The 14,025-nt window shown below is 39.4% G+C and overlaps 1 protein-coding gene across 1 annotated transcript in view; it reads right to left on the reverse strand.

The window, feature by feature from the left end:
- LOC137265960 (uncharacterized) overlaps positions 1-12,269 on the reverse strand; it is a 63,338-nt gene extending 51,069 nt beyond the window's left edge. The window contains exon 1 of the mRNA XM_067801447.1: positions 11,926-12,269. The gene's annotated coding sequence lies outside the window, so the exon portion shown is untranslated. The remainder of the gene's footprint in view (positions 1-11,925) is intronic.
- Between the last annotated feature and the right edge of the window lie 1,756 nt (positions 12,270-14,025).

The raw sequence follows: 14,025 nt of genomic DNA on the forward strand, positions 1-14,025 counted from the left end.
GATCGCTGCTCATAATATTGGTCACTGGAGTTTACTTTTATTTACACGCCGTAATATAGCTAGACCATTTCTGAGCTTTGTCGTAAACAAATAAACCAAACAAATGAACTCTGCTAATGAACATGCAAGCATACATATGTAATGACAAACAAAAACCAGATCAAAGAATTACATTAAATTGACAATGTTACGCACCCTATTGTCTGATATTTGTAGAGCTATACAGCATAGTAACGCTTTATTGAAATCAGAGGCACAATAGTCATCTAATTAAACAACAGTCCTGTAGTATAGTCGATTTTTTCAGTATGTTGAACCATCTTGTTTAGCCTGATCTGTAAAGTCACTATTCTGACAACCGTCACTACACAGGCATAGCGACTCGGCCTACTATCTAAACTTTAGATCATGTGATATTCGCCATATGATATATTTGTGCGGATCTATATCATTCCTGGTTTAGAAAACCAGAAGACCATCATTGAATCCCAGATCTGAAACAGTCTTGTGTTGCGATTGACAAATGTTAAATGCTTTTGAAAAACGTTTCGGTTCGTCGTGTCCATTTCCACGTAGCAATGAAGATGTCACAGATGATTTATGCGAGTCTTGAAGCACCGCGTCAATGACAGATAGTGATCTTCAGCTCATCTGCATATATTCATAACGGGACATTGGTATTTCATATGACATTTTCTGATTATGTGATGTGCTTTTAGTGGGTTGTACCTTACACTTTTTCTTTGACACTGACAATTAAATTTATAAACATTGACAACGAAAGCTCACAAACAACAAAAAATAAAAACAAAGTTTAACCCAAATTCACGTTGCTTTCTGAGTGATTTACAAGTAATGACAAGTGATTATTTTTCTAAATTCCTTTTCAGAGTTGTTGGGAACTTGGTATTGATGACAACTGATCTATTTTTAGTAAATTCTTTTCCAAAGTGATTGTGAACTCGGTGTGGTTTTAAATTTCTGATTGATGTGTTTCTGCCATTTTCAGGATTTAAAAAAACGAAATGACGTAAACTGGTGACACAAACAATATTAGTATTCCTACTGGTAACCTTATCGTTAAAGTTTGAATACGAAGTGAAACGGAGTGAAACTTTACCAAATGAAATCCCAGTGCCACATGTCATTTATTTTCTTATTCTGTGCAGCTTGTGCACTGTTTACACAATTATTCACCAAAGTTAAGTCTTATCTACATCTCAACATCCATAAATCTAAAAGATGGATGGCATCCTCTAACATCATAACAACTGGAACTTTACACTCATGGATATATATGCACGTTTAAGTGTAATTCCGCTTATACATGATGTTATACATATGCCTTATTATAAAAGCGAAATATACACTTGAAACCTTAAATTACTCAAAGTTAAATCACAGTATGTCCATCTTTACAAACTATATCACAAACATAGTATACCCAGTCGATATTAAAACATTTAATTAGATACTAACTTCAATTTGTACTGCCAGGTGTCGATAACTAATACATGTTGTGGTGTACGATTTGTGAACAAGACCTGACTATTTGGACAGTAAATATATAATGGCTACATCCAAATCCCCAGTTTAAGACCTTAACAGACTAACAGACTCAAAGGGGGTCAGTGAACTTGAATTATGCTCTTTGGAATATCTTAAAATACTTTAGTGACGTCATAGTAATTGTAAGTTACGCTAAGAAACATCAAAGACCTGGCGGGAAGCTAAGACATCCGATGCGATACCAAAGGGCTTATTAGCAATGCATTTAATCACACAAATCTACTCAAATAAGTTAGGAGAACGTACACTCCTTGAAATAAAGCCACAAAAAACAAACGGAAAGATATAAAATCTCAACAGATTTCGTGGAGTATCTCGATTTACGTCCAGGAAAGCTCATGAATAAAAAGCAAAATGCACCAAGGACTTTAGTGGGATTGATAGTGCTACGGCAAATAAAACTTAAAAGGTTTTTAGGAGAATGCTTTGCGAGAAATAAAACTACGCGGAACGCAATGGCTATCGGTTCCAACAAATACAGATTGAGAGCATTCATCTTGGAAGAAGGGTTTACCAAATACAACTTCTAACAAATTGGCAGGTTCCTATTGGTGAACAAAAATACCAAGCTGTACCGTGTGGCCGTAGGGAGTTTGAATGAAAAGGAATAAGTTTGTGATAGCATTAAACTATTTAGAAGGCAAGAAAGACAGCTATTATAGTACCTTTGTCAGGTCTCTTAGTGTTAAGGGATCAGGTGGGATAAGGAAGTTGGAGTCACTTTTATAATGCCGCCACTTTACATGTTCATAACAATGGTAATTAGTTACTTTCCAGTGAATACTCACTGAATATTTTAAAAACTCTTTTCGTGATCATACATTGCTAAATTGTCTGCCTTTTGTAAACTAAACATGCTTGTGTGTCCATCTCTCGGTTATGCATGTAGTGTCCGCTTCTCCTTCAGCAAAAAAGATCATCTGAATTCAAAGTGGGAGCATTAGAGATAACGCGTGAATATCCCTAAAATTAACATTTTGACAGATGTCTGTATTTAAACGTCAGTTTTGGGTTGGCATGAATCCACAGCATGAGAATTCAATGCGCACAATTCATTCATATGAAAACATCTGGTGCATTTGGTATTGATTTCTGTACGTTTTTGAACACTTTCAGCAAAACCACCAAATCGAATGGCTTCCTGTGTTTGGTGATGCATGCTGGTGTAGACCCTTGCAATCGAACTAAGTTACCGAGCCAACATGTAGAAAAGTCTTCAGGCCCATGCGTTTCACCCAGAATAACGTGGAAATATTATTGCGTTATGCCAAGCAAATATCTTAACATCACGTAATCGTGAGTGCAGCATAAGGTTAAGTCTAGTTTTCTTTAAGAAAGTAACTCTGGTGCCAAATAAACTGGTATGAAAATTCATTTTTGAAAAACACGCACTGTTAGAATCAAATAATACATTAACATTAACGACATAGCTTTCAATTAAAATGTGTGTTTTAATAGAATATTATATGTGCCATGCGGCAGTCGATACCATTGTATAGAGCCATACGTATCAACAATATGATCATTGATCTAAAACACTCTTCGCGAATAAATTTAATTAATATCCCATTGATGACGTTAAAGAACGGAGCATAAATGGAACCGTTTTAAGTAAAGAACTAGTCTGTCGTACAGACCCTGAAGTATATGTATCCAAGAAAGCCCACGCAAGTCTAGAAAATGTGGCAAGTCTAGATTTCCTTAGCTTCAGGAAAATGAAGAAAGTCTCAGGGCTCCATTTCATTATATATTTTTTTTTCACTATGAACGTTTTTTCAGTAAAATATGTTCATTTCAGAGACTAGCTGTTAGTCTAGTAAAGAACCACCAACCCAATGTATCCACCAAGGTTATTACAGAGAGAATGATAAACAGCTTGTTTGACAGGAGAACACGTGCTATGACTGATCGCCTCGTGGATATTATGGCCAAGGTCCCGCAGTGTTTTGAGCTAGTCAATATATCAACGTTATCATCTGTGAACAGGAGAACGAATTAGTTAACATTATCTTTGAAGCTGAAATAACGCTCTTCGTGCACGGAGGCGTTAATGAAAGCGTGGCTGAGCAGGTTATTGTTCCGAGTACGATAAATGAGAGACAGATGTGACAGTGTTGGTTAAACCCCCCACTGACGTGACAAAATGGTATTTACTTGTCATAAATCATGTTCGTTAGTTCGTTAGTTCGTTAGTTCGTTAACTAGATGCGTGAACATCATACACAAAGAAACACATTATGTTCAACAGTTCAGGTATTTGATAGTACTGGATTGAGACAATGGTTGATTGTTGATGCTCTGGTCGTAATTAGTGCTTCTCATCCGCAGTTTCATGTCCGGAGTGATGTTTAACACCTGCAGTGATCGGAGTGATGTTTAACATCTGCAGTCATCGGGAGTCATGTTGAACGTCCGCAGTGATCAGGAGTGATGTTACATGTCCGCAGTAATCAATATTAATGTTAAACGTCCAGGAGTGATGTTACATGTCCGCAGTAATCAATATTGATGTTAAACGTCCACAGTGATCGGCATGGATGGTTAATATCTGCAATGACCTGGAGTAATGTTAAACGTCCGCAGTAATCGGGAGTTAAATGCCTGCAGTGATCGGGAGTGATGCTTACACGTCAAAAGTAAAAAGGAGTGATGTTTAACGTCAGCAGTGATCGAAAGTGACGTTAAACGTCCGCACTGATCGAGAGTGATGGTAAACGTCCGCAGTGATCAGGAGGGATGGTTAACATTTGCAGTAATCGGGAGTTATGTCAAACGTCCTCAATAATCAGGAGTGGTGTTAAGTGCCCGCAATGATCGGGAGTTATGTCAAACGTCCTCTATAATCGGGGTGATGTTAAACGTCCGCGATAATCAGGAGTGATATTAAATGCCTGCAGTGATCGGGAGTGATGAGTGTTTATGTCCTTGCTGATATGGAGGGGTGGTTTCCACCCTCCACAGCAATACTCTACACAACGGCTCATCTGATAAATTTCATGTTCGCAGTGATAGGAACATACTTGTATATTTCCTTATTATTCGTAAGTAAGTGCAAATATTTTTGCACATCGTTATGTCCAATGTATAAATAGCATTAACCACTGCACTTGCAAATTGGAGCAGTATTGGGAAATAGTCTCTTGGGACAACAAAGGGAAATTCCATTGTCACTAGAGATTCCACATATGACCATTATTTCATCAAGTTTGATTTCCTGAGTGGTTGAGAGGATCTTATCAGATCAAAATGCAACACACTTACAGAATACAGATACATAGCACGTTTTGGAATGTAAGGAACATTTGGTCAAGGTGAGACGGTGGCTGTAGGTTGACAGGCTAATTATTATGGACCGCGTTGATGCCAGTTGTTTGCCTACAAAAGATGCCGAAATACTCCAGTGCAAAAATAACATCGTCGTTATTTGGATACTACGACAGTAATATTTAACAGTTCTGTCTTCAGGATTGGACCATCCACGACGGTTAACGTTGGTATTCTGTCTTCTGGACGCTGTCCGCCTGAAGGAATCCTTTGAAGTCACAGAAAACCGAGACCATCACCTTGTCTGCTGATGGAACAGGCTTTTTCTTCTCCGGAGGATGAGTGACTGGTTGGTTGATTGTTGGTTTGTTGTTTAACGCCACAACCAGCAATTATAAAGCCACATGGCGCCGATCTGTAAATAATCGAATCTGGACCAGACAACACAATGGTGGGGTGCATGAGAATCGATCTATGGAATTGGGATACGATTACATGTGCCAGCCAAGTCAGAGATCCTGACCACCCGAACTCGTTAGTCACCTCTTACGACATGCATGGGTTACTGAATTTAAAACCCGGATCTTCATGGGTCTCTTCGGGGGGTGAGCAGCTGCTGGATGTTCCCATGCTATTATGATTCATTCATGGTTCTACACCAGTCAACAAAATCAGTTGGATCTACGTATAAACGTCATAAATTCTCGCGAGAGATTATAAACCTACAGCGTTTCGTATCATTAAGCGGAATCCTTTCAACACAGTGCGATGAAGCCTTTGTCAGCGCCAGAGCAATCTTCATCTCTCTGTGACGTATGGTGAGTTGACGAGCGTCCACATTAGGCATATCACGTATTTTATTAATATTGTCCTTAGTGGCGCCAGTCTTCCTGATCATGGGTCATCCTGTAGGCCCTCTCTCCTTCCATCTTGAACTCGATTGCCCACCTCTTGACCAGTAGCTTCACAGGTCTTGACACCACCTGTGCAAGAGTTGTTCTTGACGTTTTCCCTTCTAGAAAGGAGTAGAGTAGACTATAACTCTCTTTGCTACAAGACGAAGCACGCTTCTTGATTACGGTATTTGGCTCATGTTGAAGTATCGCACTTAACACACTCACATTATATAGGGCATAATAACCATAATATCCCAGTAAATATTATCGAGTAAAAATTATTTTGAAATACATGAAATGAGAATTGTTCAACGTATATTCAAACGCTCTGAAATGCCAATTAGTGAAAGAACGATGACTCGGCATGAACGAAGGCATGAAAAATGTAGTGATAAAGAAGATATTAAAATATCATTAGTTTCTTAAGGTTCAACTTTTTAAAGTTGTTCGAGCAATAAAAAGTAGTTTTTAAAGATTATTCAGAGATTGGACACTTCTTCTTTGACATAGAAGTCAAACATAAAAGACATTCCGTAATGGTGTATGTGAGGAATGTACAGTGGCATCGTAGAACAGCATGGAATGGTCGCCTCGTTGTCGTCGACCTACTAATTCCTTATCACTGCCGAAAGGGGTGCTTTGAAAATAATGCGCATCTGATTGATCTACCTATAAGCCCAAATGCTTTTCATCACGCCATTAGAGGTCTCACTAATAGAGAACGACAACGTTTTCATGTCAGATAAGCAGTTATTCCAATCCGCGAAATAAAACGGCTGTCTTTTTTCAAAGGCAATGCATTTAAGGGGAATGCCAAAGAAACGTTTCTCGTAATAGTTCTGTTTGATGCTATTATATTTAACGTGTAGTAGATATTCAATTTCGATAAAAATGTCATCTTATACGTTTCATTAAGGAAGACAGGCAGGGTAATGGTAACCGTTCAAATTAAATTATTTCAAGACACTCAAAACCAAGCAATTAGTATATGTCGAGGCGTAATGACATTATGCGGGTTTTCAAGGACTACTTCGGACGTATAATTAAAGGAAGAAAAGTATCTCTTTCGTACGTTGATATCCTTGGATGGACAGTGATCTTTCAGGGTTAAAGTGATATGGATACTACGGCGCAAAATGTACCACATAGACATCGGAATATTAAAGACGACGTGTGCTTGACTTCTGTCGAAAACTCGCTTACTTTTATGATATTTCATTTTATCATTTTATCGAAACTTGCGTTTCTTTTGTTGTTCAGTATATCGTAATTGTTTTTTTGTGTTTTACCTATTTGTTTGATTGTTAAAGCACTGATCCAGTTGTATGATAGCGTTACGTGGACAAACAAGTCATACAAGTCAGACAATGCCGTGGTTGATGTAATGACCACTGATCAAACATTCAAATCTTCGCCTTTCTTAATGATACCTCTTTAACGAATACACGTAAACTGTGTATTATTTACATAAATGTTGTGTTATTCTTCCAGACAACTCTCGGTTGACGAGCAAAACCTGAAATAATGTTTGAAAATGGGCCTCATTCAGTTCACTGACCTTCATTCAGACTGTGCATAATGATTTATCTTTATAGATTGTTAAGGGACAATTAACACCAGGGAGTGAGATACATACCGCCGGCCGAACTGTTGTTGACAACAAAGATGGACATCCACCACGGAAATGATAGTGGCGATTTATTTCTCATTAGACGATTGATCGAACATGGATGCGCATGCATAATTTGGTACCGTTTATCAAACATCCATGAATGTACGCCATTTGAGCCACTTCCAAACATGGAATATGTACGTGTATTGTAAATTGCAATGCTGGGCTCGATTTAGTATTTACAGCTTACACCAGTGCGGCCTGTAACTGCCAAATGCAACCTAATATTTTTGGCAACTTGTACCCATTGCATGTTACTATACTGTTGTTCAAAGAGCACAGAGTTCAGATGAAAAACACATTGATGAGGAACTGACCAGTGTCTAATGACCATATGGACCGTGATTGAATGACATGTCATAACAAATATTGAAGTAAGAAAAAATGATCAAACCCAGAATAAGTATGGTGTAATGATATTTCGGGTAGACTGCACTTTATGGGTCCCCGAAAGTGTACGCGACATACATGCGCAGAAGCCATATTTACATCGAAGCGAGCACTAACGCTCAAATATTCGATACCAAAGCTCACGCATTGGCGTGTATACTTTTATTGAGCATAAGGAGCAACCTGGCATTGTCTGATGCACCAAGCCTACTACCCATGTTTGCACCGTGTTCAAGTATATTATAGCTCGTTTCCTTACACCGGGCCTTGTACGTTATGCTACGATGTACGTTAATGGACCAGCTGAACAAGTCCTGTAATCGTCGGCCTTGAACTCTCATACACTTATAGGGCCGCAGTGGTTGTATTACACTGGAGGTCTACATTTGTTTCCCTATATGCGTGAAGTCAGTTTGTAGTGTCCCAGCGTTATTACTGGGATATTGTTAAAAGGGGTGTAAATCCATACTCAGACACCACATCGGGTAACACGTCACTCAGCGTGCAATGTTGTCACTTTTGAAAATGATATGGTGTTTATCCGGATTGCTGGTTAACCATTTGGTTCACTGCATGCCCATGATGTTTGTTTTTTTTTATTTATTTTATTTTTTTATGTTTTTGTTTAACGCCGGGCTATGTGTTTGCAGCCTGTTAATAATCGAGTCTGCAACAGAATACAGTCAGTGATCAACAGCATGAGCATCGACCTTCGAAGTTGGGATACGATGACATGTGCTAACCAACTCTGCGAGCCTGAGCACCAAATCCCGTTACTTGCCTCTTACGACAAGAATGGGTTACTGCAGATCAATTCTAACACGGACTTTGACAGGTCTATTTAAGAGGAACGATTTCATACGGATAGACAGGTTCTTTATTGAAGTAGATTGATAAAGAAGCAGTCTATCCATAAAATATTAAATATTGCTCATCTTCATCACACCATCACATAAATGCCACTCAAAAAAGTTATTGGTTTCTTTTTGCGCTACGCAAAGAGATGCGATGCCATGTGTGAAGAAAGTCAGCAAGCCTTACAAGATGTTAGTTGCCGCTCACGACAAACGTGTTGCTGAAGATGAATCGTGACCCACCGTCTTCACGGGCCCTATGTTACTGGATGAATCTCATGTTATGTACGTTATAATTAAAGGGAGTGTCATAAATAGAGTCACAGTACATGTGTTCCAAACACTGAACAACATTCATAGTGCCACACATTCCTTCAAGACATGCAGTTCGATATAATATCCAAGAATCAACACCTAAATTTCGAGATGATACGACTCTCGAGGATATAACAGATTCAACAAACCGAAGCCCCCTTAACGAAGATTGTCGTCCAAATTAATTCTCTTCAGCTGTTAGCAATAATAAGTAGACCCGAAGACAAAGCTGTCTCTTAAATAAGTATTCATAATTATTTCTGTTGGACGTAAGCGTCTCGTTACCGATCAGAGAATATCGACCTGAGGTAAATATGACCAGAGAATCTATATGAGTGATTCGACAGGCAGCGTCTTTCTGTTGCATGGACATATGGAGCCCGTCCTCCTAGATAGACACAGATTATACAGGGCAGTGTCCGTTGTTTGCTATGACCCTGCCAGGCCTATCATAATGACCTGTATTATTGTGGTATAATTATATTCATTATTTCTGTCACTGAATATGACGACATGACGGAACCTCAACGCTGAATTGATTGCTTTCAACAAAGGTCCCCTTTTGTTTACCATGTCACCGCGTGCAGATGTGAAATATTGATTATTCTAAATTGGTTGTTTTTCGTTGTAAGTTACTTACATCAATATATAACACAGGGTGTTTTATTACATTTGCAGCTTGGGTGCATATATTGTATAAATCTGAACAAACGTGAATATTACTGGACACGTCAATGTTAGCCTCACACCAAAGTGGCACTTACATTGCCCACATTCCGCACATAACACTTGGAATCATTATTGCTGCGACTGGGTAGGAAATCTCTGATGAACTCCTGTAAGTGGGCTCACAGTGCAAAACTGATCTTATTCCGGACTAGCACACTCGCACGTGCATTCACGTCGCTGTGGGGGTGCAATAAGATTGCAACTGACTCAAAATCCCATTTCATGCGTCATGCATGCTACCTTACAGCATGATGAGATGCATTTATGTGATTGACAGCTGATGACCACAAATGGCGACATCTGTGTCGTTGCCTATAGATTTAAACGCGATCGGCAAGCCTGTATCAAACAGGGACAGCTTTATCACTTTCCATACATTTAAATGGACTCTGTAGAATGACATTCGTATCACTACCCACACATTTAAATGGGGTCTGAGAGTATTATGAAACTACGATGTCTGTATCGCTAGCCCCACAACTGAAGGTAACCATGAAGATAGGGGTTAAAAATAATCTTCTTTAACCCATGCTTGTCGTAAGAGGCGACTATCGGGATAGGCTGGTCCGACTAGCTCACTTATTTGACACATGTCATCGGTTCCCAATTGCGCAGATCGATGCTCATGTTGTTGATCACTGGATTGTCTGGTCCAGACTCGATTATTTACAGACCGGCGCCATATAGCTGGAATAATACTGAGTGTGGCGAAAAGCTAACCCCACTCACTCACTCCAGATGTAAAAGGGGGTCAACGAGTCTGTATCAAAAGACATCTCCTTGGCTATCAATGGATTTAAAGGGATTCTGCGAGTCTGTACACTTATAACAGAGCCACATCGTATCGCACTGGATTAAAACTGAAGCACGTACTTAAATACCACACAACATGATCCTTAAACACATTAACTGTGTATCTGCAGTCCCTTAGACCCGATGTTACTAGAAATATCTTTTCTGAATGGCATGTGTATCTGCTTCGAAGCACTATTCATTCGATCGAAGAGCTCCTTTAAACAGTTGACAATCCATTCTGCGTCAGCTGGCGTTCTTTGTGCAACACGCGCAACTTATTTGATACACGGGAATGCATTTTTTACCATTTCATCTGCAGATATTAATACATAATATCGACCATTTCCCACGGGCACACATTGCTGGCATTGTAGCAGGATAGGCGATATTGTTTTTTAAAGGTTGGTAGACTGCATTAATGAGAACTATTGATTACTGAGTAAAGACTGGGAGATCTCGGCATTTCAGTTACAACATTTATGTACACAATATCATATGGTAACTCTGACACCGTGTCTGTCACATACACTGCTATTTATTCAACACCCACATAGATGTAGATGTAAAATATAATTTGAATGCAATTGTAGAATGTTTACTATAAAAATATCTCCACGTTCTTTGGTTTGTAGCACTCATCAGTATTCCAGTTATATGACGGAGGTGTGTCTGGACCAGACAATCCAGTGATTGACATCATTAACATCGACCTCTCCACATATATAATTTTCAATGTGTGTGTGTGTGTGTGAGAGAGAGAGAGAGAGAGAGAGAGATGGGGAGGAATATGTACACTCATGTTTGTGGGGGATAGATGGGGCTATTTAGATCGTAAGTTATAACAATAACTCGATTGTTCAATACGGCAAAGCATAGCAAACACTGTGATGTACATCCAGAAAACAAATACTGGTCACCTTGTCTCCCGTTTATAGTCTACGAGTTCAGTAGGTGTAGAATCATGCTTGCAGATAGATATCAACACAAAGGCGCATAAACAGTTCAACAGAATTGTGCCTCATGTCTTGAATGATTACGGATAATATTACTCTGTATATTTCCATACCATATCATATTTTCTAGCAGTTATAGTGTTTTACGATAATATGTGTGGCAATGTTGCAAGGATAGCAGTGAATATGTTAAAAATGAAGGCAGTAACCTTGCACATTTTCGACATCTTAGAAAGAACAGAACATTTCGGTGGTTGCCGATCTAAAGATAACGCTCCTCCTGTCAGACTAGTTTTACAGACATAATTCTATCATCATCCACACTTGAGATGTGAAGAGAAACTTGCCGAGGGCGGAAAGATCACAGCAGATGAGAAGAAGCTTCCTCAAGATGTAAACGGTAACAGATTCAATTATTGATTGAATCGCCGACACTTTGAGGCAAAGTTTGATGAATACGAGCCATTAATTAGCAGAGAAACACTCACCTCATGTAAATATGCCAAGCATTTAGCTCGTCACATTTTCACAGATTCCCGAGGTTTTCGTTATCCATTCACTGACTCGGTGGCACAGATTCAACGGGAACAAATGTAAACTGCCTCCACAGTAGTTCTGTCTGATTCTCGCAGCATCCTTATCGTCTGCCGCTGAAGTAAGGCGCATGCGCAATTCGCCTCTCCGCCGTTGACATGGTTACAAATTTGAAGGTCTTCTGCTAGCGAAGATAGTTGTTCAAGAAGGTAGGAGAGAGAGCTCAAGCAGCAAGCAGGGATCTCACACGGCGCCAGTGGGAAGCAGCGACCACAGGCATGAATTGTTTGAAAGCAATGGAGGTTGATGGTATACTGAAGGACGTGCAATACGGCGCTCGGGAGAGATTGACCGAGGGCTTCTATGCACTACCACGCCATGATGTACATTCAGTACAGGAACCACGAGTCTTTGCTTTATGTTGGCCAGATGATAGTTATGTAAGGATTTAGATTAAAATTTTGTCACAAAACTGGAGATGGTATAGTTAGGGAGCTTATATTTTCCATTCATTTATGGCTTTATTCGGTTCAAATAAATGTATAGATGAAATGAAGCCGAACGCCACAAAGGAAGATATTGGTTACGGTCTCCTCTATATGATAGGGAGTAGATGCAAAATAAAGAGTCTTTGGGGACGTTAATTTTTGTAGGGCAGTTTTAGAATTAACTGGAATGTTCAAGGATATCGCCAATGTGTCTTACGTTTATTCTGCTAATACTGGAGCTTTGTGAAGTGTTTGGTAGCGTTCAACGCATTTTGGGTCTGGACTTTGAATCCTAATCTGGGGTTTGCTTTGATGTTATGAATACTCGCAAGTCCACGTCAGTCACATCATCAATGAATCTCTGTTCTTGGCAGCTTGAGTGGTAAAGCCGTATGGATTGATGGTGGATCATTTCTGAACGTTGTCTTCATTGCAAGCCGTGAGATATTACTATCACAACAGACAAATATTGAACAGACAAATGTTTATGATTTCATTCACTTGATTGTCTGGTACAGATTCAATTGTTTACGTGTTTTCTTTTTATAACCGTCCCAACCCCCTGTATGGCCAAAAACGAACCCAAATCTTTGGAAACAAACAAAGACGTGCACCGGCCACGTAACAACAACGGCCACGCTTAAAATCATCATCGTGTTTGATCAATCAGATAAAATTCCTCTTTGTTGAAATGGACGAACTTAATGCTATCAGCAAAACTGCAACATAAGAGTATGGTTAGCCTGAGGTTAAAGCGTTCGCTCGTCACATCGAGGACCCGAGTTTCATTCCTCATATGACTACAGTGTTCGGAGTCCATTTTTGATGTCCGCGTTATGCATATTGCTAAATGAGGCCTTAAAACATATTCTCTCATTAAAGAATATATTCTATTGTAAATGTAACCGGGGTTGATAGTATGAGCAGCAAATCACACCACTGTGGATCCACTGGACTCGATCCACCAAGTGGATCCGCTCAACAAACTCGAACAACAAACTTGCAGAGTGTTACAGAATCCAATCGAGTCTATACTCTGATATGACCGAGGTAGTTGCTCTTACGTTACCAAATACGTACAATATCTATCCACATTAAATAGTGGATTCGGATTTGCGACGTCATGTATACGGCATGATAAGGTGGGTGACGTTAAAATGTATTTAACCTTTAGATAATTGTCACATTAGATTTAGGGATACCGACTTCACGCCCCAAAACTATGCTTCATGTTTAGGGGTGGCGGGTAGCCTAATGGTTAAAGTGTTCGCTCGTCACTCTGAAGGCCTGGGTTCAATTCCCCATATAGGTACAATTTGTGAAGCCCATTTCTGGTGTCGCCCGCCGTGATGTTGCTGGAGTATTGCTAAAAGCGGCCTTAAACCATACTCACTCACTCACTCGCTCACGTTCATGTCTACTACACACTTCTGTTAGATTATTTGTAGACATTTTAAGGTTTATCAAACGTCATTGGTGTGGCATGTAAGGGTACTAAATATTAAGTATAATATTCTGGACAAAATAAGATAGGAATATTGGTATTTTTATGGTTGATATTTCATC

Source organism: Haliotis asinina, chromosome 15, assembly GCF_037392515.1.
Source record: "Haliotis asinina isolate JCU_RB_2024 chromosome 15, JCU_Hal_asi_v2, whole genome shotgun sequence".
Classification (NCBI taxonomy): domain Eukaryota; kingdom Metazoa; phylum Mollusca; class Gastropoda; order Lepetellida; family Haliotidae; genus Haliotis; species Haliotis asinina.